The following is a 24,677-nucleotide window of genomic DNA, read 5'->3' as shown; positions in this document are numbered from 1 at the left end:
CTAAAATTATCTGAACACTTGTTGTAAAATACTTTCTCGAAGCCTTGAATACTTCACTTTAATGGGGAATCCACATATATTTGACTATTGAAGAATATAGGGCAAATGTAGTTAATGTGATTCTTCTAGCATGATAACTACTTGTGAGGTATTTTAATATTTTTTCTTAGCACAATCTTCACTTGTTCTTATTAGAGTGTGTATTTTTATATTCATCAAATAGTTACCAAAAACAAAGAGACAAGAACACAAGATATTGGCTTTCTTCCAAGGAAAAAAACCTCTCCCTCTTGGAGAGGAAAACCCACACAAAATTCTTCTTATGGAGATTCCAATTGATGAATACCAAGACCATGACCCTTGACGTATTATTCCACTCCAAGACCAATACACAAATCCCCTTCCTTGTCATTGTTAAGATCATCATCATTGTTGCACCATCACTGAGGTCTTCATCAACGAGATCTCCATATTGAGATATGTATAGGAGAGTTGCATGTAGATCCACCGATATCATGACTATCTTATCATAACTGTACCTTCACTGAGATCATAACCTTTGTGACTATGTCTCCATCAAGAACGAGATCATGACTATAATAGGATCATGACTGCACCTTAATGTATGTCGAGATAAAGTGTGTCACTATGAGATCCTTCCATCATAATTATGCCGAGACTGTGTGCTATTGTAGGATTCCTGTGATCATCCTTGTCACCAAGATTATGACTGCACTGAGATCTTCACCGAGGATGTGACTGTGTTCTCTTTGCACCTAGTCACTGCTATGTCGAGAATACATCACTGTAATACCCATCTGAAAACCATAGTGATCCCTCTCCATCTGAAGTACTCAACTACTTCCTTGATCCAAGTTTCCTGTGCCATTGTACTTTATCTGAGATTTCAGAGATATATGTGAATATATCACTATAATTACCATCAAGATTTCATAGGTATGTCGAGATCACTGTAACATCCAAAATTATATACCTTTTTCCTCATTCGAAGTTGTAGAGAAGTTTGAGCTTTTATGTCTCTCTATGGTGACTCTAACTACGCATATATAGTTCTTTGTCCATGTATTCAAGGTGACAAGAACCAGTGAAATTTTATGTCTCCATATGTGAGCCGATTTGATATTTATATAAATTTTGAGGCTGACATAATTGCTTTCTTCATCGTTTTTCTTGTTACCTTCTTTGAGAGGATTGTGATTCTCTTGGAGGGTTGATCTAGACACTAGCTTGACTCATATACATTACATATATGCTCAAGAAGAGCTCTTTAACATATTCTTTTACTCTTTGACTTTCTTATAGCACTTCAACATGTGATGGACCTATGTTATGAGCAAGAAACTCATTTTATAATTTACGAAAATAATATTTATTTTCTTTTACAAGTACAAATATCAACATTACATTTATGAAGACTGAACCTAGTTACATTTTCTTCCACACTCCCTATTAAATAGGGAGATATTCATAATGGTACTTGGTTATTCTCAATCTAAAGAATTTCTGATAATAATAATTTGATTGGTAACCCATATGTATAGCATCATAGTAACCAACATTATTTCCACAGCAAGGCCTTGACTGATAAATCTATCTCTCATTAGATCAGAGGACAATGTTGGAAAGACCAATGAATATAGACACCTTCATAATTGTCTCTCAAGGTACATACCCACCCGGCAGTTCACTGAGTATGACCTTCTAGGACTATTCTTATCTTGGGTTCCCAGCCCTCAAAGAATATTGGTCCTACTGCCTACTCTTGTCTTAGATGACCTACATGTCCTCAAAGAGCATTGAATGCGAGATGATTACCCAATCCTCCATTCTTTCTTCCAAAGTGAAGAAAATAATGTCGTGTCAATCTTTCCCTCTCAACTCGAGAAGATATGCCCATTCCTTGAAGGAATGTACCCAAGCTCCCTCTGATTTAGTTACTTGCGCAAGATCCATTTTAATTGGGAACTTTTCAGAGCTCCCTCTTAGCTAGGTACTCTTATATACATAAAAAATGTATTTTGTGTGGGTCCTTCAGCTGCTTGATCAACTTCTCCCCTTGATGTCATGGAATTTAGTTGATCTTCTTCCTTGTAGGGCAATAGCCATCGATCACTTTCCTCCTTTGTTCGTCATGACATTTCTTTCTTCATGGAAAGTGGCTTTCTTCATATATGGAACCTTCATGTTAGGACTACTTCTTTCTCATCATGCTTCTTCCATCCACCACATCAATGCTAGTTTTACTTGTAAGTAGCCCTACATGAACTTATCCAAATATTATTCAAGAAATCAAAGCATAATATTAAATCAAATCATACCTTACGAGATGGATCTTCATCATCACATATTTTTGTAGGTATCAGCATCCTACATACATGTTGACACATCTCCCAAAGATATCCATTGTCAAAGGCCTTCATCCTTTTCCATCAGAGTCTTCAAATCTTTTTAGGAGATTTCCTAGTTAACTCTTCTTGGTCTTTTGGATGTTGATCTCCTTTATCGACGTTACGATCTCTTCCTTCCTCACACATTCCATTCTTAGTAGTTTTCAATTAGATTTTCTTAATTGTATTCAACCACCTCATACTTTATATGAGGACATATTATGTTGATTTCATCTAGTGTGAATTATGCCTTCCTGTATCCTTTTAGGGTAGGGGATCATGTTTCTCTTGAGCATACTTCTTAAGATAGAAGTAATGATCCTTGTTACCTGCAACCATACAACATACATTATAATATTCTACACAAGCATACATACCTTATTTTATCTTTAGGTCATCTAGGCTTATTTCAGCAGCTTCCTTGATTGGAGTGTCTTCAATCCCTTGATCTTCTTCTTTTCTTATTCCACCATCATCCATGAATTCCACAGGTTGGAGTTTCTGATGAAAAACTTGCTTCCTTCTAGATTAGTGAACCCTCTAATGAGGATTCCATTAGAGAATGTTGAGGATGTTGTATATCCCCATCTAGAAGATGTTTCCCTTTTGACTTGATGTATCATGAGCCTTGTCTTAGATGGCTCCTTCCTTTCCTTGAATGTCCACAGAGGTTCCCAAGGGCTCAATCCTTCATGTTTGTTTTCCATGGATCTTGTCCTTCATGATTCACATGGTGATGTCACGAGTTCTTTTTTATAATGCTTTCATGATTCCACAATGCATCTTATTATCTTGCTCATATCTATAACACAAGATTTAGGAGCTTATGATAGGAACCTTTTGTGAGGGATACCATCTTACTCATAGTAGAGATTTTTTACTCCCTCTTTCCTTGGCCCTTTTCCTTCATCTTCCTCCATATTTTCGGTGATACGAGCTTCTTTCCATAATCTTTCCATAGCATTGAATATTAGCTATACTATTCTTTCTTACATGAGGACCAAACATGCATTTCCTTTATGCACATGTTTGAGTTCTTTTATCCTTCAATACTTTTATCATTAACTTGTCTTTCTCTATTTAGCATAGATACCATAAGTTGTTGAATGAGGTAATTTTCTTATCCCATGGATATTTGTTACCTTACTTTTTATTGCATTATGAATCAATGATGGTTATATTCCTTCCTAAATCTTATAGATGGGACCTTATGAAGATATCCTACATCCTTTGATACCCTTTACTTTCATGTAGATCAGATTTCATATGACCTTCTTTATTGCACCCTCAGAGAAATTTTTTATCATATACATATCTTTGATGTCTCAAATATTGCTATATGAGGGGATCTTTCATAAGTATCCCTTTCCATGAATTCATAGGATACCTTTTGATATGTTTAATGACTTTAGATACTTACAGGACTATGTTTATTCTCCTTCTCTATGCAAGGAATGTTGATGACCTAGCCAATTTATAGATCTCCTTGCAAACACAAAGTCATCTAACTAGATTTGATTATAGAATGAAAATATACTTACTTAACATGTGAAGATGAAATCTTCACCTTGATTTCTTTGATGATGGTTGAAGAAGATGTATTGGTACTTATTCTTAGAAGACATTCTTTTGAATGAAAGAATCTTTCCTCAATAGAAAAGGTTTCTCCTTTTGATGAGGATGATTTGTTGCTTCCTCGGATGATCTTCTCCTACTTGAATATGACCATGCCTTCTTGCCTTGAATATTCTTTGCCTTCTTTTATAGTGTAGATTAGGATTTTTGTTCAAGTTTCAACATGTTCCAAGATGAAGTGATCTTTTATTTTGAGTTACCTTCCTTTGTAGACATCTTGATGAGGGTCTTTGTGGCCTTTTTTTTATGGTGATTGTGGAGATACAAGCTCTTGTTGTTGTAGACTGTCTCCTTGATTATATAGAGAAAAACCCTTGCTATTGTATACTGCTTGTGGTAGACTAATCCTTCAACCTTTGAAAATACCTTCAACTTGAATTGATTCCCTTCTTTAAAACTGATCCTTGTATGTCTCTTTTTGCTACCCTTCCTTTGACTTTAGCACCATAGCTCCGATACCATGTTGAAGAATCTAGCGAAAATGTAGTTAATGTGATTTTTCTAGCATGATAACTACTTGTGAGATATTTTAATTTTTCTTCTTAACACAATCTTCACTTGTTCTTATGAGAGTGTGTCTTCTTATATTAATCAAATAGTTACCAAAAACAAAGAGATAAGAACACAAGATATTGGATTTCTTCCAGGTCCAAAACCTCTCCCTCTTGGAGAGGAAAACCTAAACAAAATTATTCTTATAGATATTCCAATTGACAAATACCAAGACCATGACCCTTGACCTATTATTCCACTTCAATACCAAGACACCAATCCTCTTCTTCGTCACTATTGAGATCATCATCATTACCGCACCATCACGGAGGTCTTCATCAACAAGATCTCCATATTAAGATATGTATACTAGGAAAGATGCATGTGGATCCACCGATATCATGATTGTCTTATCATAAATGTACCTTCGCCAAAATCATAACCTTTGTGAATATGTATCCATAAAGAATGAGATCATGACTATAATAGGATCATGACTACACCTTAATGTATGTTGAGATAAAGTATGTGACTATGAGATCCTTCCATCATAATTATGTCGAGATTGTGTGTGCTATTATAGGATTCATGTGATCATCCTTGTCACCAAGATTATGACAACACTAAGATCTTCATCGAGGATGTGACTGTGTTCTCTTTTCACCTACTCGCTACTATGTCGAGAATACATCACTGTAATACCCATCTGAAAACCATAGCGATTCCTCTCCATCTGAAGTATTGAACTGTTGCGTTGATCCAAGTTTTCTGTACCACTATACCTTGTCCAATATTTTAGAGATATACCACTGTAATTACCACAAATATTTCAAAGGTATATCAAGATCATTGTACCATTCAAAATTATGTACCTCTGTCATCATCCAAAGTTTCAAAGAAGTCTCAGTTTTTCTGTCTCTCTGTGGTGACTCTAACTACGTATATATAGTTGTTTATCCATGTACTCAAGCCGACATGAACTAGTGAATCATTATGTCTCCATATGTGAGCCGAATTGGTATTTATGTACATTTTGAAGCTGAAATAATTGATTTCTTTATAATTTTTCTTGTTTCCTTCTTCAAGACGATTGTGCTTGTCTTGGAGGGATGATCTAGACACTAGGTTGACTCATATACCTTACATATATTCTCAAAAAGAGCTCCTTAACATTTTCTTTGACTCTTTGACTTTCCTATAGCACTTCAACATGTGTTGGACCTATGTAATGAGAAAGAAAATCATTTTATAATTTACAAAAATAATATTTATTTTCTATTACAAATACAAAGATCAAAATTACATTTATGAAGACCGAACCTAGTTACATTTTCTTCAACATTGAACAGTCAGCACATTGACAGGGAGTTTTCTTGAGATGCGTGTAGCTATTTGGTATCTATTTATTGTTTTTTCATGGAGATATAAATTATGAGTTTTTGCGCTTTAAGGTGGTATATTCCATGCAAGACCCATTATGAGGATATGAGAGAAGAGTGTTGATTTCTAGGATGTTTTTTTACGTTGCTTTGTGCTAATTTAGCAGTAGGAAGAAACTTATTCTATAGGACATTTGGGGGCTACTTTGATGCCAGAATCAGTAGTAGGAGGGTATTTTATTTTTTTATAAAAATCCCTATTCTTTGTTTCTTCTAGACTAGATATAAGCATTGTTATGGAAACATATTGTTACCGTGGAGGATGTTTTTCTGTAGTTCATATTTATTATATCTTGGGAATTTTCCTTAGTGTTTCTATGGTGTACTTCTAGTGATGGAGATGTTGTTTTGGGAAATATTTTGTGCTTTTAAAGTATAATTTTGTGTCTTTATCTTATTCCAAATTTAGCATTATAATGCACTTTTATTAGGCATATTTTTAACTTGTACACTACTTGTTTTGGGAGCCTCGTTTGTATGAGAATGGGTGTTTTTATATTCCAATTTTGGTATATTTTATCTGTCATTAATTAACATGCATTTCATCAAGTGATCACCTCGCATGAGGTTAATTTAGTACATTTTCAAGAAAAAACACATATGTTTGTATGGATGGAGGTTTCTTCACCAAAGCGAAAATTGTGGATAGAATGTTGTTATCATTGATGGATTGGGATTCTGGTTCTCAGAATATTTTCTTTTGAATGTAGGGGGTTCGTTATGAAAAAATAAAAGCTTTCTTGATGCCAAAAATGGTTAGGAAGGAGTGTGCCTCATTTAAACTAATTTTATCATTCTTTCGAGAGGATTCAACCATATACTTTAGGCATTGATTATTTATGGAATTCTTGTGGGCATGCTTTTTCTTCCTTTTTCCTTTCATAGAATATTTTATTTGGAGTATATCTATCTTTGGGGAAAATCAAGGTAATTTTGAAAAACTATTTCAGATATGAGTCCTCAAGTATAATACTCGGAGAAGGCTTGAGGACAAATCATCATCAGACATTCTTCATGTTCTACCATTTTTCTTCATGTCCTCTAGTCTTAATGGGTCTAAAAAAAGGTATATGATGTCTTTGTGAATCAGTAATTTATTTCTTAAGTAGTCATTAGACCCTACTTGTGAAAATTTTCAAGGGAAAACTTAAAGTGATAGTAAGTCCCAATGTTTTCTGTAAAGGAAACTAGCAGAGAGGAATTGCAATTTTGAATCTTGATTTGATTAGGGTCAACAAGGAGTGTTGGGCACCAAGGGCATGAATTTATGTTTGTGGATTGATTGAGATGTGATTGTTCTGTGATTCCTAGTTTGACTGAGAAGGGTTTGTGACTTAGCTTACCATTCCCTTGATTTAGTTGTGGCTGGAAAGGGTTTTGAGATTTTTTCTTGTATATTTTCTCATAGATTTCCTAGGACATACTTATACTTCCACTCATAGGATTTGGGTTCTTTTGAGATGATTTTGTTACACGTTGGCCCTCAACTTGGGTATGGCTTTACTATGGTAGATGAGAGCCTATGGTTGGGTGGTAAAATATTCCCCAGGCAATAGTTGTTGTAGATTTCTCTAAAGATAAGTAATGTGCATTTATGAATCTGTTATCTAGTTTTATGAATATGTTTATGGAGCTATAGATGTTTAAATATTTTAGTGTATCTAGATCCATGTATATTAGTTTTAGTTTTGAGATCGATGTTGATTTTGCAAGCATTATAAATAATCCATTGTGATAAAGTGTTTGTGAGCAGATATTCAAATAGTGAAATATTTCCAATGGTGAACTGAAATTAAGAAGAGAACCCTTAGTAAAATAATATTAAAAAGTCATATTTGGCACCCTGTGTCCGAGGAAGGGAAACATGTGCACTATATTCATATTGGCCTTTGGCCTTTGTTCATGCTCTACTGCTTCTTGGAGGCTTTATAATCCATTTTTGCAACAACTTTTTTATTTAAACCATAAACTTGGTTACTAAAAAAAAGGTGGGCTTGATATCCAGAGTTAGTGTATTGGTGGTTTTCACCTCAATATTATTAAATTTTAGTAGTCTATAAAAATCAAATTGTAAGTTGAAGAATTTTCATTACTCAAAAAGCATATGCAAAGATGTCAAAATGCATTTAGTCTCACCTCAACTAGGTTTGTTGACCAATGCTATTATGATGCTACATATAAAAATAAAAATTCCCAACAGAGAGATCCACAACCTAATAGGCCTTATGTACCAAAAAATAAAAAGAATTAGTAAGACACTAATTATAGTAATTAGTTGTCAAATGTGATTGAAGTAGGATTATATAGCCTCATTTCTGGAGGAGGAGGAAGATGGTGTAGGTAGTTGAGATGTTGCTCAAAGTGAGAAAACTATGCTTCTAGATTTCAATCTTCTTAGCTGACAAATTCTGCCCACGCCAGACAACCACAAATATTTTGTGGACATGGCTTTGAAAATAATGGATTTTATCAGGCTTGGCCATAAATGCCTCGTGTTCCTCCCTCCGAACCCTGTCATAAGATTCCAGCATGTCTATGACAGACCGAACCATCACCTAGATCATGGTATTTCTTCCAACATGCCTAACAGATGCATGTCCAACTCACCCCACACCACTCGAATTGCTAGTATGCTTGTCGGAGCTAGAGACTCAACCACATCTTGTTCCCCTACATTTGTTACCTACTCCATGACCGCTTTGAACCAAAACCATGCTACCACTGCCACCCATAGGATTGACTGAAGATATTCACCCACCACGTGCTCCATGTCCCCCACTCCTAACATCATGCACATTTCCATCACCCTGGCTAATGTTATAACACCTTGCTCTCACAATGCCACCCCAAACTCCATCCAGCACAATTGAACCCTCCCTAAGATGGGACACTTCCTAATTTTCCTGAACAGGGGAACATCAGGAACAAATAGTAGGCTTGAAGTTGATGGTCGGGTTGAAGCCCAAACCTCTGAAGCTTACCCTAATCCACACCAAGGACCACCAAATCAAACCCAACACAACACACCTAGAAACAAAGCACACCACCAGTCAGCCACCCTCCACCAAAAACCTAACGTTCCACACAACAGACTAATAAGGTAAGGTAACCCAGCATTGTTGATCACCTCAACTCAAATTTGGTGTTAAACAATCACAAATCAAGGCTAGAATTTGTAGACAACCCCTCACCTGGAAAATCCAGAAGGAGACCTCCAAGCTATGCACAAGAAGAACTATAAGTTCATGCTTCTAAAAACGTGACTGATGGTAAATACATTGGGCTTCACCGAAGGAAATTCTTCCATCGGCGGCCTGGGGAAGGAAACACCAAACAATTCCTACACCAAAAATCCAAAACAACACCAACATCAAAACCTCTGCTCGAACAAAAACACCACCACCGAAAGCCTGGGTGCCACTTATAAAAGCAAAAAAAACCTTACACAAACAAATAAAGAACCGCCACCTGGAATTCCAAGTCAAGAAACCATGTAGGCACAAAACAACAATGCCTGGAACTAACAAGTTCCTCAAACAACATACCCTTCAACTAAGGAAGGAGAGGGAAAATTTCACCCAGACTAATAGGGAAAGAGTTGTTACCTTATTGATCCTGCAAGAGGAGCAATAAACAGAAGACCGCAACCATACCCATATTACCTTAAGAAATGAGAACACGGGAAAATTATATCCCTTGATGAGCCAAAAAACACCCAGATTGCTCCACTGATCCTCCACACAGCATGATTTCTTTACTTGCAGGTGAAGGAAGATGTTTCACACATTCGAAAGAAGATGTTTCACACATTCGATCATAGAGAAATTAACTACAACGTGATGAAGGGGCTGAATGCCTTCCCTCATGCGCTTATACCTTATGTCAAATGTCATTCTTCACGTGATGCATGGTTCCCAGTGTCAAACATCCCCATCAGCAATAGTAGTATATAATTAATCAAACAAGGATTTTTAGATGTAACACATGAAATAATTATGAAATTTGGTAACCATACATATGAAGATACATCAAAGAGGGAAATTTAACAGTGTTATCTTTTTGGGCCTTAAAAAAAGGATTACTTCAATAATTTTTTTCTATAAACTCATTACTCGCTTCAAAGTTCTGGAAGTAATATTTAAGTTACACTACTATGGGGCTTGTCTAGGGATGTCGAATTCACCCCATAATCAATTTGTATTTTCTCGAGTTTCTTATGTGCATAGAAGTTCTCGTAACTATATGTCAATGTGTTCTTTTTTTTGTACATTCTTGATGTGGATAAATGGTACATGAAAGACATATTTTTCTTCAACAATTTACCTTAGAGATGTTTGGTGCACTTGTTTATCTTGTGGATAGGAGGTACATATCACAAGCCTAGGAAGAATCCTCAGAGACAAATTCAGTATGTATCACAAAATCAAGAAGTCATTTTTCTTAGAGAAAAACATTAAGAACAAATAGTGGGTATTTCTTAGAAGTAAAACAAAACCAATAAAATACTTTCGGTCGTTTTCCTTAAAAAACAAAAAAAAAAAAAACTTTATTTATTTTTCTTATAAAATGCATACATACTATTTTTTTTCATATCTAAATTGTTCTTGGCTTCTTTTCCTTCTTTTTTTATCTGTCATATCTCCTATATTTCTCTTGTTTGGTGATTATTATACCTAACAAAGAAAGCACTGAAAAGAGTTCCTAAAAACAGCCAATCCGGCTAGATGGTTTGTATTTATGAATTATATGACATATTGTATGGAAAATAACTTATTTTGTATATGGTGAAAGTGACATGCTTAGTTTTAGATTCATGTGTGATGTGATTGTGTCGAACGTTTGCATTCCACTTTCATACATGGCACATCGCAAGTTTAATGTTTGTTGTTTTAATACCTATACTCATATTGTTATCCTTTTCCACGTTTTTACCCATGCACATTTAATTTTTTATGTTGTGCTGACATTTACCTCCACCTCTATGGTGACTATTTTATCGTATTATTTTATATTCGTGTATCTTACCTTCTGGAAGACAAAATGAAACTCAAAATTTTATGAATCTCAAAATGCTCAGGTGCTTGCTATCAAGAATAGAGATGGTTGGATGTGAGAAATGATTTTAGAATGACATGGCATGAACATATGCCTTTTCAGTGTGCTGAGAATATAATTTCATTATTTAGTATAGAGTACAGTCTTTACACTTTTAAAGAATACTTGTCTAAAAAGAGAAGATTGGCTAGTATTACTCGGTCAGTTCCCATGTCGAATGAATTATGTAGTTCCTATGTCTTTTAGCACTATCAATGGAATCATTTGATTCTTTTATTTTTAGATATGGTAGGTCAGACCTATCGTTTAAGACATACAAAAATCAAGAGCTTATCATTGCTTCATTAAATAAATGAAGATACTATATAAAAGTTTATGCTTGGTAAATTATAATTTGAACGTAAAACTGTAAATATCTATAAGAATACCATGTTACTAGTTGTGTTCAATGATAAACATTCATAATATGTGTTCTCCTTCAAGCCATTCAATATTCTTCAATGAGTTACGATGATCGTTCTTATGAATTTCAGGACATTCCATTTGGCCTGCATTTGGATGAAGCACATGCAAATGGTTGTGACAGATTGGAAGCAGCCACAAGGGAGGTTGCAATTCCAGTGCAATTTTTTCGAAACCATGATTATGTAAGATTTTCTTTGATGAAGATAATTTGTAAATCTTAATATGTGCTTTCTAAAGTTTTGAAGTTATTGTTGACATGATTTTCCTTAATATTAGATGTAATTGTATCTTTGATGTTTAGTTTCTTATGTTAGTTTGTGTTTCTATTTTTTATTTTTTAGACATATTCTTTGTGTAAAATTATGTTTATATTATTTTTTAATTCATTTTGAGCCTATTTTATTTTTTTAGAAAGTAAAAATGATGATCCCTTTACCAAATTTTCGCCTTCGGAACATTTACATTTATGTTGAAATAAATTGTAAGCTTAGGTATTTTGGGGTTTTCATTTAACTACCAGGGATTATATGCATTTGATTAAATTTTAAAATATGAAGCTAAAATATTGATGTGTGAAATACTTTTTTTTTTATTATTACATGTCTTTACTATTACTTGTTTACTCTACCAAGATCAATTCTAAGAAGACTATGCCATTTTCCAATGGCTTTCAATTCATTTTCCAACGGAAGTGAAAATGACTCCCCTTTTTACGAGGACTATCCAAAGAATGGAGGTATTTGTTTATACTCAAGTTAAATTTAGATATCCATACAAAGAAGTGCCACATTATCTTCATGTATAAGTAATATGTATATTTTTAGCTGATTATAATATAACTTTAAGATTTGTGTTGTATATTACATGGTTACTTTGACAACTTTAGGGTGTTAATTTTGCATATAACCTTTTATTATTTTAGCATGCTTAATTTGTGTCTTAGATTTTATCGAGATCTTCTTGTCTAGTACATAAAGTGCCAACTCCATGAACCATTGAAGATGTACCCATTCTTCTCCAAAGATTGTAGTTCAACTTTTTGATATGCATCTATGCTTTCTTCATTATAATTAGATGTATTATCATAGTCCCTTTGACCAGTTTTGTGGTCTCTTGTTGGCATTAATAAAACTATCTTATATTTTCTTAATTACATTAGGTTGGAAATTTAGTTAGTGTGCAGTGATTCCTCAACATATTAGGTATTGAAATTATTGTCAAAACTTTGACTTTCGAGTTGAGCATTTCAAATTTAAAATTCAAAATTGTATGTTTTCTTGAACTTTTCTTGATTTCTCTCACTTAACATTTTTCTTTTCTCATGGAGTGTATTGTAAGTCTAGTCCTATCCTATGTTCATACATCGACTTTCTCTAATGTCCCTAATACACATTTTTTGGTTGTAAATACTAATGACATTATCATTATTGTTTGATTAGTTCAAGGAAACTTTTTATAGAGAATTATGTTTCAATTGTCATTATAGAGCACACTAATGACATTGTCATTATTGTTTGATTATTTTGAGAACACTTTTTATAGAGAGTTATGTTGCAATTGGAGACGGATTGGTTTTTTAAAATTGATAGTTATTATTCGACTTATTTTCTTAGTCAATATATTTACTTATTTGAATTTATTTATTGTTCGTTGGCATACTTTGTGAATTCCATTAGGCATCTCAAGGAAAAATTCTTCCAACTAAAGAAAAATTTTGTGAGTTTCTTACATTTTGGGGGGAAAATGGATTTGACATTACTGATGTTGAGGTATATGTCCTATAAATCTTTTATAGTCTACTTTAGGTTATATTCTAGTGTTCATCGTTTGTCATGACTTACACTCTGCATTATATCTTCTTTCATTTTCAGAAAGGGAACTTAGTATTGATGGTAAGAGGTAGGAATTGAAGAAAGATTAAAACAACAAGACCGAAGCAAAAAATGCAGAAACTAAGAGAGAAGGGAACAGGTCTAGTGATAACCTTAAAGCCAATATCCTACATGAAGAACATAATAATGTTTTGAAGTGATGAAAAATATTTCATGTGTAAATTGTAGCCCAACCAATATTAAGTTGGAAACTCATATTGTAATACTTGACATTTTATATAATATAATTTATCTCGTTGAAATTATTTATAGTTGTATCTGATATTTTTTAGTATTGTAATTAACATATGTAACTTTGTGTTTTCATATGAGATGAATATGCACATCTTATAACATTTTTTTAATTTAGTCACAAAATCATACTATTTAATTTATGTTGATAAATAATGAATACATAAAATCAATCTAAAACTACTAAATTAGTATTTTATATTGATTAATGATGAACACAAATAAAATGAATACATAATGACTAAATTACTCATTTATAATGATTATTAATGAAAGTATATGAAATTAATATAAACTAATAATTTAGTCATGTATATAATGAATATGAAATTACCAAAAAAATTATAAATGACTTCTGTAAATAACAAATTTGTGATTACAAATGATGAGTAAATTTTTCATATATATGACTATTAGTAGCTAATTTACAGTATCTTATAACACGACTGAAATTTAATCATATTTCTTTGGTTATTAATTAGTTTCAAACGATGACTAAAATTTTCATATATATGACTATTAGTAGCTAATTTACAGTATCTTATAACACGACTGAAATTTAATCATATTTCTTTGGTTATTAATTAGTTTCAAACGATGACTAAAATTTTCATATATATGACTATTAGTAGCTAATTTATAGTATCTTATAACACAACCAACGTTTTGTTCATATTTCTTTGGTCATTAATTTGTTTTGTTAGGTGATCATCTAGTAATATATTTTGCTGTATATTTGGTCATTAATTGTGGCAATTAATGACTAAATCAAGGACTAAATTAATGACCAAATTTATGACTAAATATACTATTGAACAATAAAATTGAGACAGCCAATTAATGACTAAGCTAAATATGACTAAAAGTTGGTCTATAAGCTACTATAAATTAGCCACTATTGGTCAACTACTGAAAAATGATCATTTATATGCAAATTTTAGTAGCTTCTTTAGTAACTAATTAGCCATTTTGTACTAGTGCACTATTCTTTATGATGGATTCATATTCTTCAACCATTGCATCAACCCGAACTGGTTTCTTTACTTCTTCCTCAAAAGGGGATAGCTTAGTGTCTACAAGTTTAGTCATTAGAGGTATGTAGCTAGTTTACCTCTCAAGTTACCTCCTCTGCCTAGGAAAAATTGAAGGAGCTCCCATATTCTCTCTCGCATCCTATACCACTCTTTCAACTTCGTTGGTTATTTTTCTACCTTCTCTGGATGGTTTTGCTTGAGTGGATGTCTCTATTATTCCTCCTCTTTGCTCATTCATTTGTGGTTTCTCCACAGCTTCCTAAGGCTCCTCCTTTGGAGCTAGAAGCTCCTCTTCTGTTGGGATTTGAAGCTCCCTCTCAAGAGATCATCTAATTGCTTTCTCTTCATCAAATTTGCATCCCTTCACACAACTGCCATTCTAAGGAAAGGTTAGTAAACCCAATAATTATGTGGAGATTTGGTGTAACCTAAAAATACTCCCAAATCTGTTGTCAGCTCAAGTTTCTTCCTTGAATATTTGGAGACATGGTAGTAAATAAATGCTCCATAAATTCTGAAATGAGACACATATGGATTTCTCCTTAAGAAGGCCTCCTTTGGTGTAATAATACCAACAATTCGATGAGGACTTAGGTTATGCAAGTATACTATTGTGTTATCTGCCTCTGTACACAAATGCAGTGATAGGCCTTGGTCATGTAGGATAGCTCTTTCAACTCCCACAATGATCTAATTCTTTCTCTCAGTTACCCCATTCTGTTGTGGGTTATGGGGAGTTTTTGGTTCTCTTGGAATTCCTTCTTTGGCAAAAAATTCCTTGAAGTCACTCAAAACATAGTCACCTCCATTGTCGCTTTTAAGAGCATTCACCTTCTTGTCAGTCTCTTTCTCAACTAGTGCCTCATATTCTACAAATTTTTAGAATGTCTCATCCTTCTTCCACATGAAGAAGATCCAACACATTCTTAAGAAATCATCAATAAAAATAACATAGTATTTACATCTGGTAATGGAGGCTATCAAGAAGGGTCGACAAACATTAGAGTGGACTCTCTCCAAGAATGCATTTTCTTTGTTGTCTCAACCATGCAATGTGAATTTTACATGCTTCCCGAAAGTATAACCCTTGCAGGCAGCCTTCTACTCAAGTGATCATCTAGGGAGGTCAGTGGTTATTTGCTGAAAAATTTTAAGGGCAACATGTTACAAATGAGATGTCTTTTGTGCCAAATTTTAGCAACATCTTGACTCTTCAATTTTTCTTCCTTACTGCTTAATGTAAGACACTATTCCACATCAATTTTGTATAGGTTCTTCACACAAACCATCGAATTCTTCACCTTCCTAATAGTTATGTGTATCATAAAGGCTTTCCCTTTACTCAAAATAAAATCATAGCCACAATCTTCTAAAAATGTTATAGAAATGATGTTCTTCTTTAGGCCTGATAAAAACATGACATCTTTGAGGAAAAAAGGGTATCCTGACTCCTTCTTAAAGGTTATTATACCAATCCTATTAGCATTGTACCCTTTGTCATCTCCAAGCTTAACATGCATTTGGATATCTTTCTCCACAAGGTCACTGAAAAATTCTCTACACCTTGTCATGTGGAATGAGGCACCTGAGTCCAAGTACCACATTCTCCTCGTCAAATGAGGCACCCATGTCCAAGTACCACATTCTCCTCATCGCAATGCTAACCATGCATGCGATCAGGGTGAATTCTAACTCGAACTATGAAGCCAATGCTTCACCTACTACTCCTCATGAGTTCTTCTTGCTAGACATTTTTTGTGGAAACTTTTTAGCATAGTGCCTGAATTCATGATAATTGAAGAATTTTATTTTGTACAAGTCTTTCTTCTTTCCCCCTCAGTTGGAATCTGGTTTGGTTTGAGATTTATTCCCTTTTCTCTTCTTTCGCTTCCCAACAAATGCAAAATTATCTTCATCCTCTCCCTTGGATGAACCTCCATCTCTGGTATTTCTCTTGATTTATTATTGTACCAAATCAGACCATAAGAATTCCCCATTTGATAATTTTTCCCTTCCATTCACAGTTTCCTGGTAGTTTTGCCAGGATTTTGGAAGGCTTAGACAATCTAGGCTCACCAGGTCATCTTTTGCAACATTCACACCAACCCCTGCAAGCCCATCTAGAACTTGTGTAAATCTAATGAGATACTACGAAATATTATCATTTTTTATGCATCTTAATGTTTTGAAGTTTGTCCTTCAGGGCCACTTTTCTATGGTCACTACTATTTTTGAATAACTCATTCAATTCCTTCAACATGGAAAATGGTATCTCTTTGCAATGGATATTTAAGACAATGTGATCTCTTACTCCCTCCAATATTATTCTCATCACCTTGGCTACATCCTTCTTCCATTGGGCTACGTTTTGGGCATCAACTAATCTTGGTTTTGGAATTTCTCTCTTGACATAATCCAAAAATACATTGTCATCAAGCAATGCCTCCATATGATCCTTCTAGGAAATGATTTGAGCTTCCTTCCAAGGCATACTCTAATATCAGTCCATTGAAGGTCATTCTCCCAACTCTGAGGAAATCCTACTACACTAAACCTACAAATTCAACCTCAGGAAAAACTTCAAAATTCTTGTTCTGATGTGAATCCTGCTCTAATACCATGTAGAAATTTGATATAAATTGCAACTGCTAAAGAAATTTAATCTAAAATCAAGAGACACAATTCTTATCTACTAATTTACGGAATGAAATTCACAATTTAGAATAACATGCATAGACATGCAATAAGAAAAACCACAAATACATAGTGATTTATAGGGGAAACCAACTAGGAAAAAACCCCTCAAGCCTCTTTGCATTAATCAATTAAATAGAGAAACTATTACAATTGATAGCTCTAGCTATAAGCTCAACCTGCAAAAGAATAATTGTTCTCTCTGCTCAATGAACAAGCTTTGGACAACACTTAGCCAATTATTTTCTCACCAAGGTCCTATTTCATTACACAAATCCTAAGGAGATTAGCCCCTATTCTTTAGGATTTCCTCCAAAATGATTACGCAATTCCCAAGGATTGATCACTTATTGCATGAAACACTTGTACACTCAACACTAGTTTACAACTGATGTTACACTACCTTGGAATCTAACCACAACAGAGAAATTCAAATTCCCTAGATTCATGAGATATTTTTGGTTGATTGATCAGTTAACTTGATGATCTTTGAGTTATATTGTTTTCCCACTACACAAATAACCTCCAAATAGTCTTATTAATTGTTTGAACTAGCTTAACTGAGTACAAAAGGAAATAATTGAACTAAATTTCTATAAATTAGAAATAAAAAATGCATAACTTTACTCCAAGACCTCTAACTTGAATTTACTGATCTAACTGAGTGAGAAGAGACATGTCACCTTAGTTAACTACCCCTAATTTGTCTGTTGATGTGGTAATTTCGAATTTTCTCAATTTGACCAAGGTTAAGCCAAATGGAGCCTTTCTTGCTGCACTTCTGAACATTGACCATATTCTTGTTGGTATGTTTAACCTCATAGTTGACTAGCTACATTAGATGTATCTCTTGTTGAACTGAAAAAATCCTCTAAGGAAAATTTTGTTGGGTTCCCCCCTTGTGGATTTTCCTAGGGTAAATCTTCTGTTCTCTTTGTGCATTGTGATCTCTATTATCCTTATGCATTTATGGTTGAATTTTCGAAGTGTAATTTCTTAGTGATAAACTAGAATTGTTAAAAATGAGATCTACATCGGTTGAAGTAATTATCAGTATTTAAGAAATTAGCTTTTTTATTTATTGCACTTGGAAAATCAACAATTCACAAGCATAAATTCTAATTTATGTAAAAATTCATACAAATATACCAATCTCCAACATTGGCCCCTTCATTGAGTTATAACACCTTTTTTATCACTTAAAAGATCCTTGGAAGAGACTGATCATATAATAGACTAAAAGTAACTGATAAAAATACATTGAAAATATCAGAAAAATAAAAGTCTCGATAATTCTTTCTCACCATTAGTGTCCAACATATTCTAGAGAGGAAATTTCTGCTTGAATCTTAAGTTTGCAACTATAAATTGGAAAAAAAATCCACTTGAATTTAAAGGAAAAGGTAAACTAGGGCTGACTGATATTTAAATTATTTGTAAGAGTATAATGGGTTAATTGATAATTTATGACATCAACTAAAAATCAACCTAAATGAAACCTAACAAAATACTTATTGGATGGTGATAGAGATGTCAAAAACCATAAAATGGTCTCATTTGTTGACTGATCATCATCATATCCTAGCAAATCATAGAAATAATTTTCCTATCAGGAAAAATATTGGATGAATAAGGAGGATTACTTTTAGGTAATTGAGAATTTAGAGGCAAAAAGGATTTAAGAACAATATTTTTTTCTTCACGTCTTAACTCATTATAGGACTGACTCAAAAGATGTTCATTTAAATATTTGGTTTGTTATGCATTACAATTTTCAAAATTTTTAAAATAGATGCATAACTAATATAAAATAAAACCACTCCATTTTTTGATACAATTTCCTAATTACTTGGGAGATATCATTCCAAGCACCATGAGACAAATTTAGGATATGGGTGAGTTTGAGGAATAATGAATTGTTCCAATAAGAACTCCAAATATGTCACAAAGGTCTTGGAATCATTGAAACACCTATTCTCTTAACTTAGGAAAATAAAATTCGGAATAGTTTTAATGGAAATCAACCTCTTTGTCTATCAATGTCAATTTTTAAAAATTAACTGGATGGGAAGATTCTATTGTCAAGGGTTTTACATATTTAATCTTCATTTTGAATATATGAATAACAATTTCATATCAAACATATTATCCCCATATTTGTAGATGCTCACAGTGTAGGTTGAAGGATGTAATTTGAATATTGAAGCATGCATAGGAAATGTTTGGGGATTGTTGATCCGCAACTCAATGTTGTAGGAATAAGAAAATAAACCTTTTTTCCCTTTATGAAGCTATCTAACAATCTAAGGACATGTGTCACCACCTTATTCATCATGTTTATGCATCGATGTGATAACATTTCGTGGACACTACATTCACGTCACTAGAACAATATCGGGGGGAGACAATTAACTTCATCAACTGCCACTTTTCATGGTAGTGAACCACCCAAGACAAAAATTATACCTCTTCCCCTCTATTCAATATTGGATGGTTGGAGTGGGGGGGTGATGAGACCTTTCCATCATCAATTTGAATCTGATCGTTTGATGATTATTAAAACTTGATTGATATTTATCCGATTTAATAGAGTTTATTAAATTTCAGGTAAAAATATGATTTTTTTAATGATTTCTTCAATTTTATTGATCTACAATATATTGTTGCAAAATAAGCTCCATATAGGGACTGCATATCATTATGGGATGCTAAGAACCACAACAAATTCCTTCATCTTGCCTTATGGAGTCAAAAATTGTAGAGAACTATCACACTTGCACTAGAGTACTAATTGACATCACTTATTTATAAATAGAATGAAAAAAGAACCGTTAGACTCCTCATAATAGTATGAAATGTATAGGTATTTCCCATTTATAGGCAATAATAAGACCTCACCATTGAAATTATGAAAAACGAATGTATTGTCCCATTTAGCTTCAACAACTTTGAAAGGCCCTAACCAAAGGTTGTAAATTTTCTGTGTTTTCCCTTTTCCTATCTTCTAGCATCCCATATAAGCACCATACCGCGCTAATTAAAATCCCTTTCTCTAGATTTTCTATCAAACATGGTCATCATCTTATTCTATTATTGTTTTAGCTTTACCTACACTTTGTTCTCTATCTTGTTCAAGATAAATAAATTGGTGTATTATCCTTGTAAAATCATCTAGAAATGCCAAATGAGTGGGAAACAATTATTTAGTACAACAAACTAATTGGAAATGAGATTTATCAGTTAATATTTATGTGGAAACTTTATTATCCCAAAGAGAAATTTTTTTAGTTGAACATCCCAATTATTTTTATGATTCGCTAATACCTCCGTAATCACATTAACACAATTTTTGTTTGATTATTTAGCTAATTCGTTACCTTGAGGACAATATATTGTAGAATGATTAAGAACAATATGATATTTTGGAAAAAAATCAATCATTTTGATTAAGTTGAAAGCTTGAGAATTATCAATGATAATTTCTCTTCGATAGCCAAATTTAGATAAAACATTCTCTTCTAAAAAATTAATTATGACTATATCGGTTGCATCCCTTGTTGGAAGTACCTCTACTCACCTAGGAAATTAATTTGTAGTATTTAAGATCAATTTATGTTGATTAGTGGATGGTAGGTGTGTCTCTCCAACGAAATCCAAACCAAGCTAAACAAGAGCTTCCACAAAAATGGAATCAATTCTAGAGATGTTAATTTTTATTTTCCTGCAAAGATTTGGAAAAAAAACATAGCTTCAAATTTTAGCACCAACCTAAGAAAATAAATTTGGCCAATATAAACATGTTCTTAAGATTTTATGTGTAGTAGTTATCCAAGCATAATGTCCTACACATGCCCCGTCATGAAATTTATCAATTACACCATCTATCTCACCTTCAATTAGGCACATTGAAAACATACCCATGGAGTATTTCCAATATAGATTTTCATTGATGATGGAAAATTTTATTGCGTTTGGTTTAAAATATATTTCCTGGCTTCATATTACTTCTAGTGGGCACTAAATGTTTTGAGTAAATAGGACAATTTATGTATACCATAAAGAAGAAGAATTTTTTTAATTTACTTCCACAGAAGGTTCTTGTGTATTCTTCATGAAGTAGAATGTGTATGTTGCATAACATAATTAATGTCCAATACCTTACAAATAGATTACAATAACATATTAGATAGTCCTGGAACCTTTACTAATTTGGTTGGTTTGATCTCCAAGTCAAATTCCCGAATCATAGAAATCCACTTGCCTTTCTCGATAAGTTCTAATGGTAGGATTTTGTAATAAGGTTTTTCTTCACACACACATAAAGCTAATTGATCTAGGTTTAATTAATTTCCTTTCTCAATGATTGAAATTCATTAATTTAATCAATTATATTAGCAATTCCAATCAACTCTTCCCAAACCCTCAAATAACTCTGATGTTATTCTCATTATAATACATGCATTCAATCATACTTCCAATCATTTAGAATACACATTCTTACATTCAAACGTGCTTTTGATAATTTAAAATAGATATCACGCTCTTAACCTGCATAGAGAGTTTTCCAATATTTTTCAAAGAAACAAAAGGCTTTTGCTATGAGTCAATCTCACAACACCTCTATAGTTATCAATTGTGGGTCAATCTCTATGTTTTATTAATACATAATGTTTATGTAACAAACAGAATATTTATACATCAAATAAAATCAATTCAATAATATTCATGCAATATAATATATGCAAGCAATCGTACACTCACTAATTTACCTTAACCATTCTCAGTTACCATTTTTAACGCCAAGTGCATAACTCTATAACTCTTATACTCAAATGATATCATTCATCATGGCATGGGACCTTGTTAAGATTAGTGTTTTATAGATCACTTCTCATGAGATGATGTTGAAATGCATGAAGTGTGTAACTTCAATAGGTATTGAAAATCGTAACACTACTCCTAGACTCTGCTTAGATTTCATCATATTACCAAGATTTATGTTGTAGGCATATAAGTTTTGTGAGAGTAATAATCTATCATGTTCCCAAAACATATAACTAGTTATATGTTCCATGGGTATAGGCTCCCATGAAAACTATCACCATTACTACAAAAATTTTGCTCATAACTTATAATGTGATAAATGATTATTATGAATACTCTCTTATATATCTCTGTCTCATGGTTATTTATCTTACATTTATCATTATGTTGTTTGGTTATATTTTATGTAGTTAGTGATTATGGTATTAGTGTCAGTGGGTTGTGGCATCACTCAAATTGGGTGGGTTAGGGGATGTTACTAGTTGTGATACTACTTGTAACATCCTCTAGCTACCCAGTTGTGGAAATGCCACCACCCAATTACATTGATATGATAATCACTAAATATGTAAAACTAAACAAACATCATAATAACAAATGTAACTCAAATAAATATAAGCTAGACATATATAACAAAATATACATTTTTAATAAATCCACCTACCATCTACTAATCCTAGACATTCTATCTAGCCATGCACTATGTTTCTTATATTCTCCTAGAGTGGGTCAACCCCAAGATGGATTCCACAAGCACCAAGGCTTCCCTAATCCAACTCTGATACCTAACCAATACCAAACATGAATAAGGCCATGGTATCAAACCCCAACAACCTCTAACTAATAATCTCACACCCATTATCACCACAAACGATCCAAGGCAGTGCACCCCCTTCTCTAGACCAACAATATACCATGTTGTTTCACTATACTTCCATGGGTTTCCAACTCGAGATGGCTAGGAATGTACCAAATCCCTATGGATTTTAGGAGTTCTAGCTACCCTCAAGTTTTTGTGGTACACTCGAGGCCCATATAGGGACACCTATCCCTAGGGCCCAAACCTTCCCCAAAGGAGCCCAAAAATAAGTTGACTCATACTTAAACAAATTTAAGGGCCTTAGGGTATCGTTTCCATGGATTCTCTAGTTCTTCTAAGAAATACCACCATAGTCATCACCTTGGTAGTCTCTGATGGTGAAGGAAATTTAATTCCCATTCACCTCTATTTACCTGTTATTTTTAGCTAGGTATAAATATTATTGTAGTAAAATATATTATAAAATTATATTATATTTTAATTTCATCTCATAAACTTACTTTAAGAATATTATATTAGTAAAATATATTTGGCCTAGGAACCATGCCATCATTCCACTTCATCACCTTTCCCACTCATGGAGTTCTATCCCTCCATACTCTTTTTTCCCCTTAGTCTACAACTATGGTTTTATTTATTAACATAAATGTGTTTACATGTTACATTTACTATGTTTCCTATCCTTTTAGAATATATGCTCTCCAACCTAGCCTAAACCACATAGGAACCCTAGCCACACATAATTGTACATTTGCACAAAGACCTAACACACTTATACACATAGGGACATAGGCCTTGATAAGTCAAGGGTCATGTCAAAGGAATTACGTTCCCCTACACTTTTTTATGCAATGTCCTCAATGTATCTAGGTAAATGTATAATCAAAATTTCTTAGAAATTGGAAAAAATATTATTGCATGCTCCTATCTTGCATCTTCTAGAGACATCCCATGATAGATCAGTTTGGTTATAATAATCATCCATGCCTTCTAAGATAAATTAATATCTATATAACCAACAAGCATGTTGTCCTTGATATGAATACTAGCACACCATTTTCATAGTGCATGAATTTAACTATACCAAAGACTTATCCAAGTATGTTTATCCCCATGATGGTGTTTCTTAGCTAGAAGTTTTTGTTAATTAGTCTATCTATAGCAAAACTAGATGGTAGTAGCTCTTTTTATTTTTGTTAGGTCCTTATAATACTAGTGATTCGACCATTACTATTGTCATTGTATCCCTTATTGTTATTTTTGTGCCCTTATTTTCCCCATATTGTTATTATTGTGTCCCATAGAAGCCCACTATTTTTATTTTTGTGCCCTTATGTTATTATTGTTAGGTCGGCTTTGGTTATATTGTGATCCCTTAGACTCCTATATATAGCAAGGAGGTTTTGTCATTTGTATCATCCAAGAATTGTTCATTTGTGTAATGTAAAGGAGGTTACCCCCTCAAAGAGGCTGATTTCTAAGTCATTGATCTATATTTTGTATCTTTTTGAGACTTGGTTTCATAACATTTGGTATCAGAGCTTTGGACTCTAGTGCTTCATTGCTCCAAATGCGTCTTCATGGCATTTTCACAAAAACTTTTTTTTGTGATGTTTTAGAAAATAAAAATAAAAATAAAATCCATTTGAGACGAAATCGTTCTCAATCTCAGGTCTGAATTTCAAATC

This window comes from Pinus tabuliformis, chromosome 3_2 (genome assembly GCF_031772625.1).
Source record: "Pinus tabuliformis cultivar Carrire ecotype Pingquan chromosome 3_2, CPIR1, whole genome shotgun sequence".
NCBI lineage: Eukaryota > Viridiplantae > Streptophyta > Pinopsida > Pinales > Pinaceae > Pinus > Pinus tabuliformis.
The sequence above is the reverse complement of the archived record's forward strand: the minus strand, read 5'-3'. Positions refer to the sequence as shown.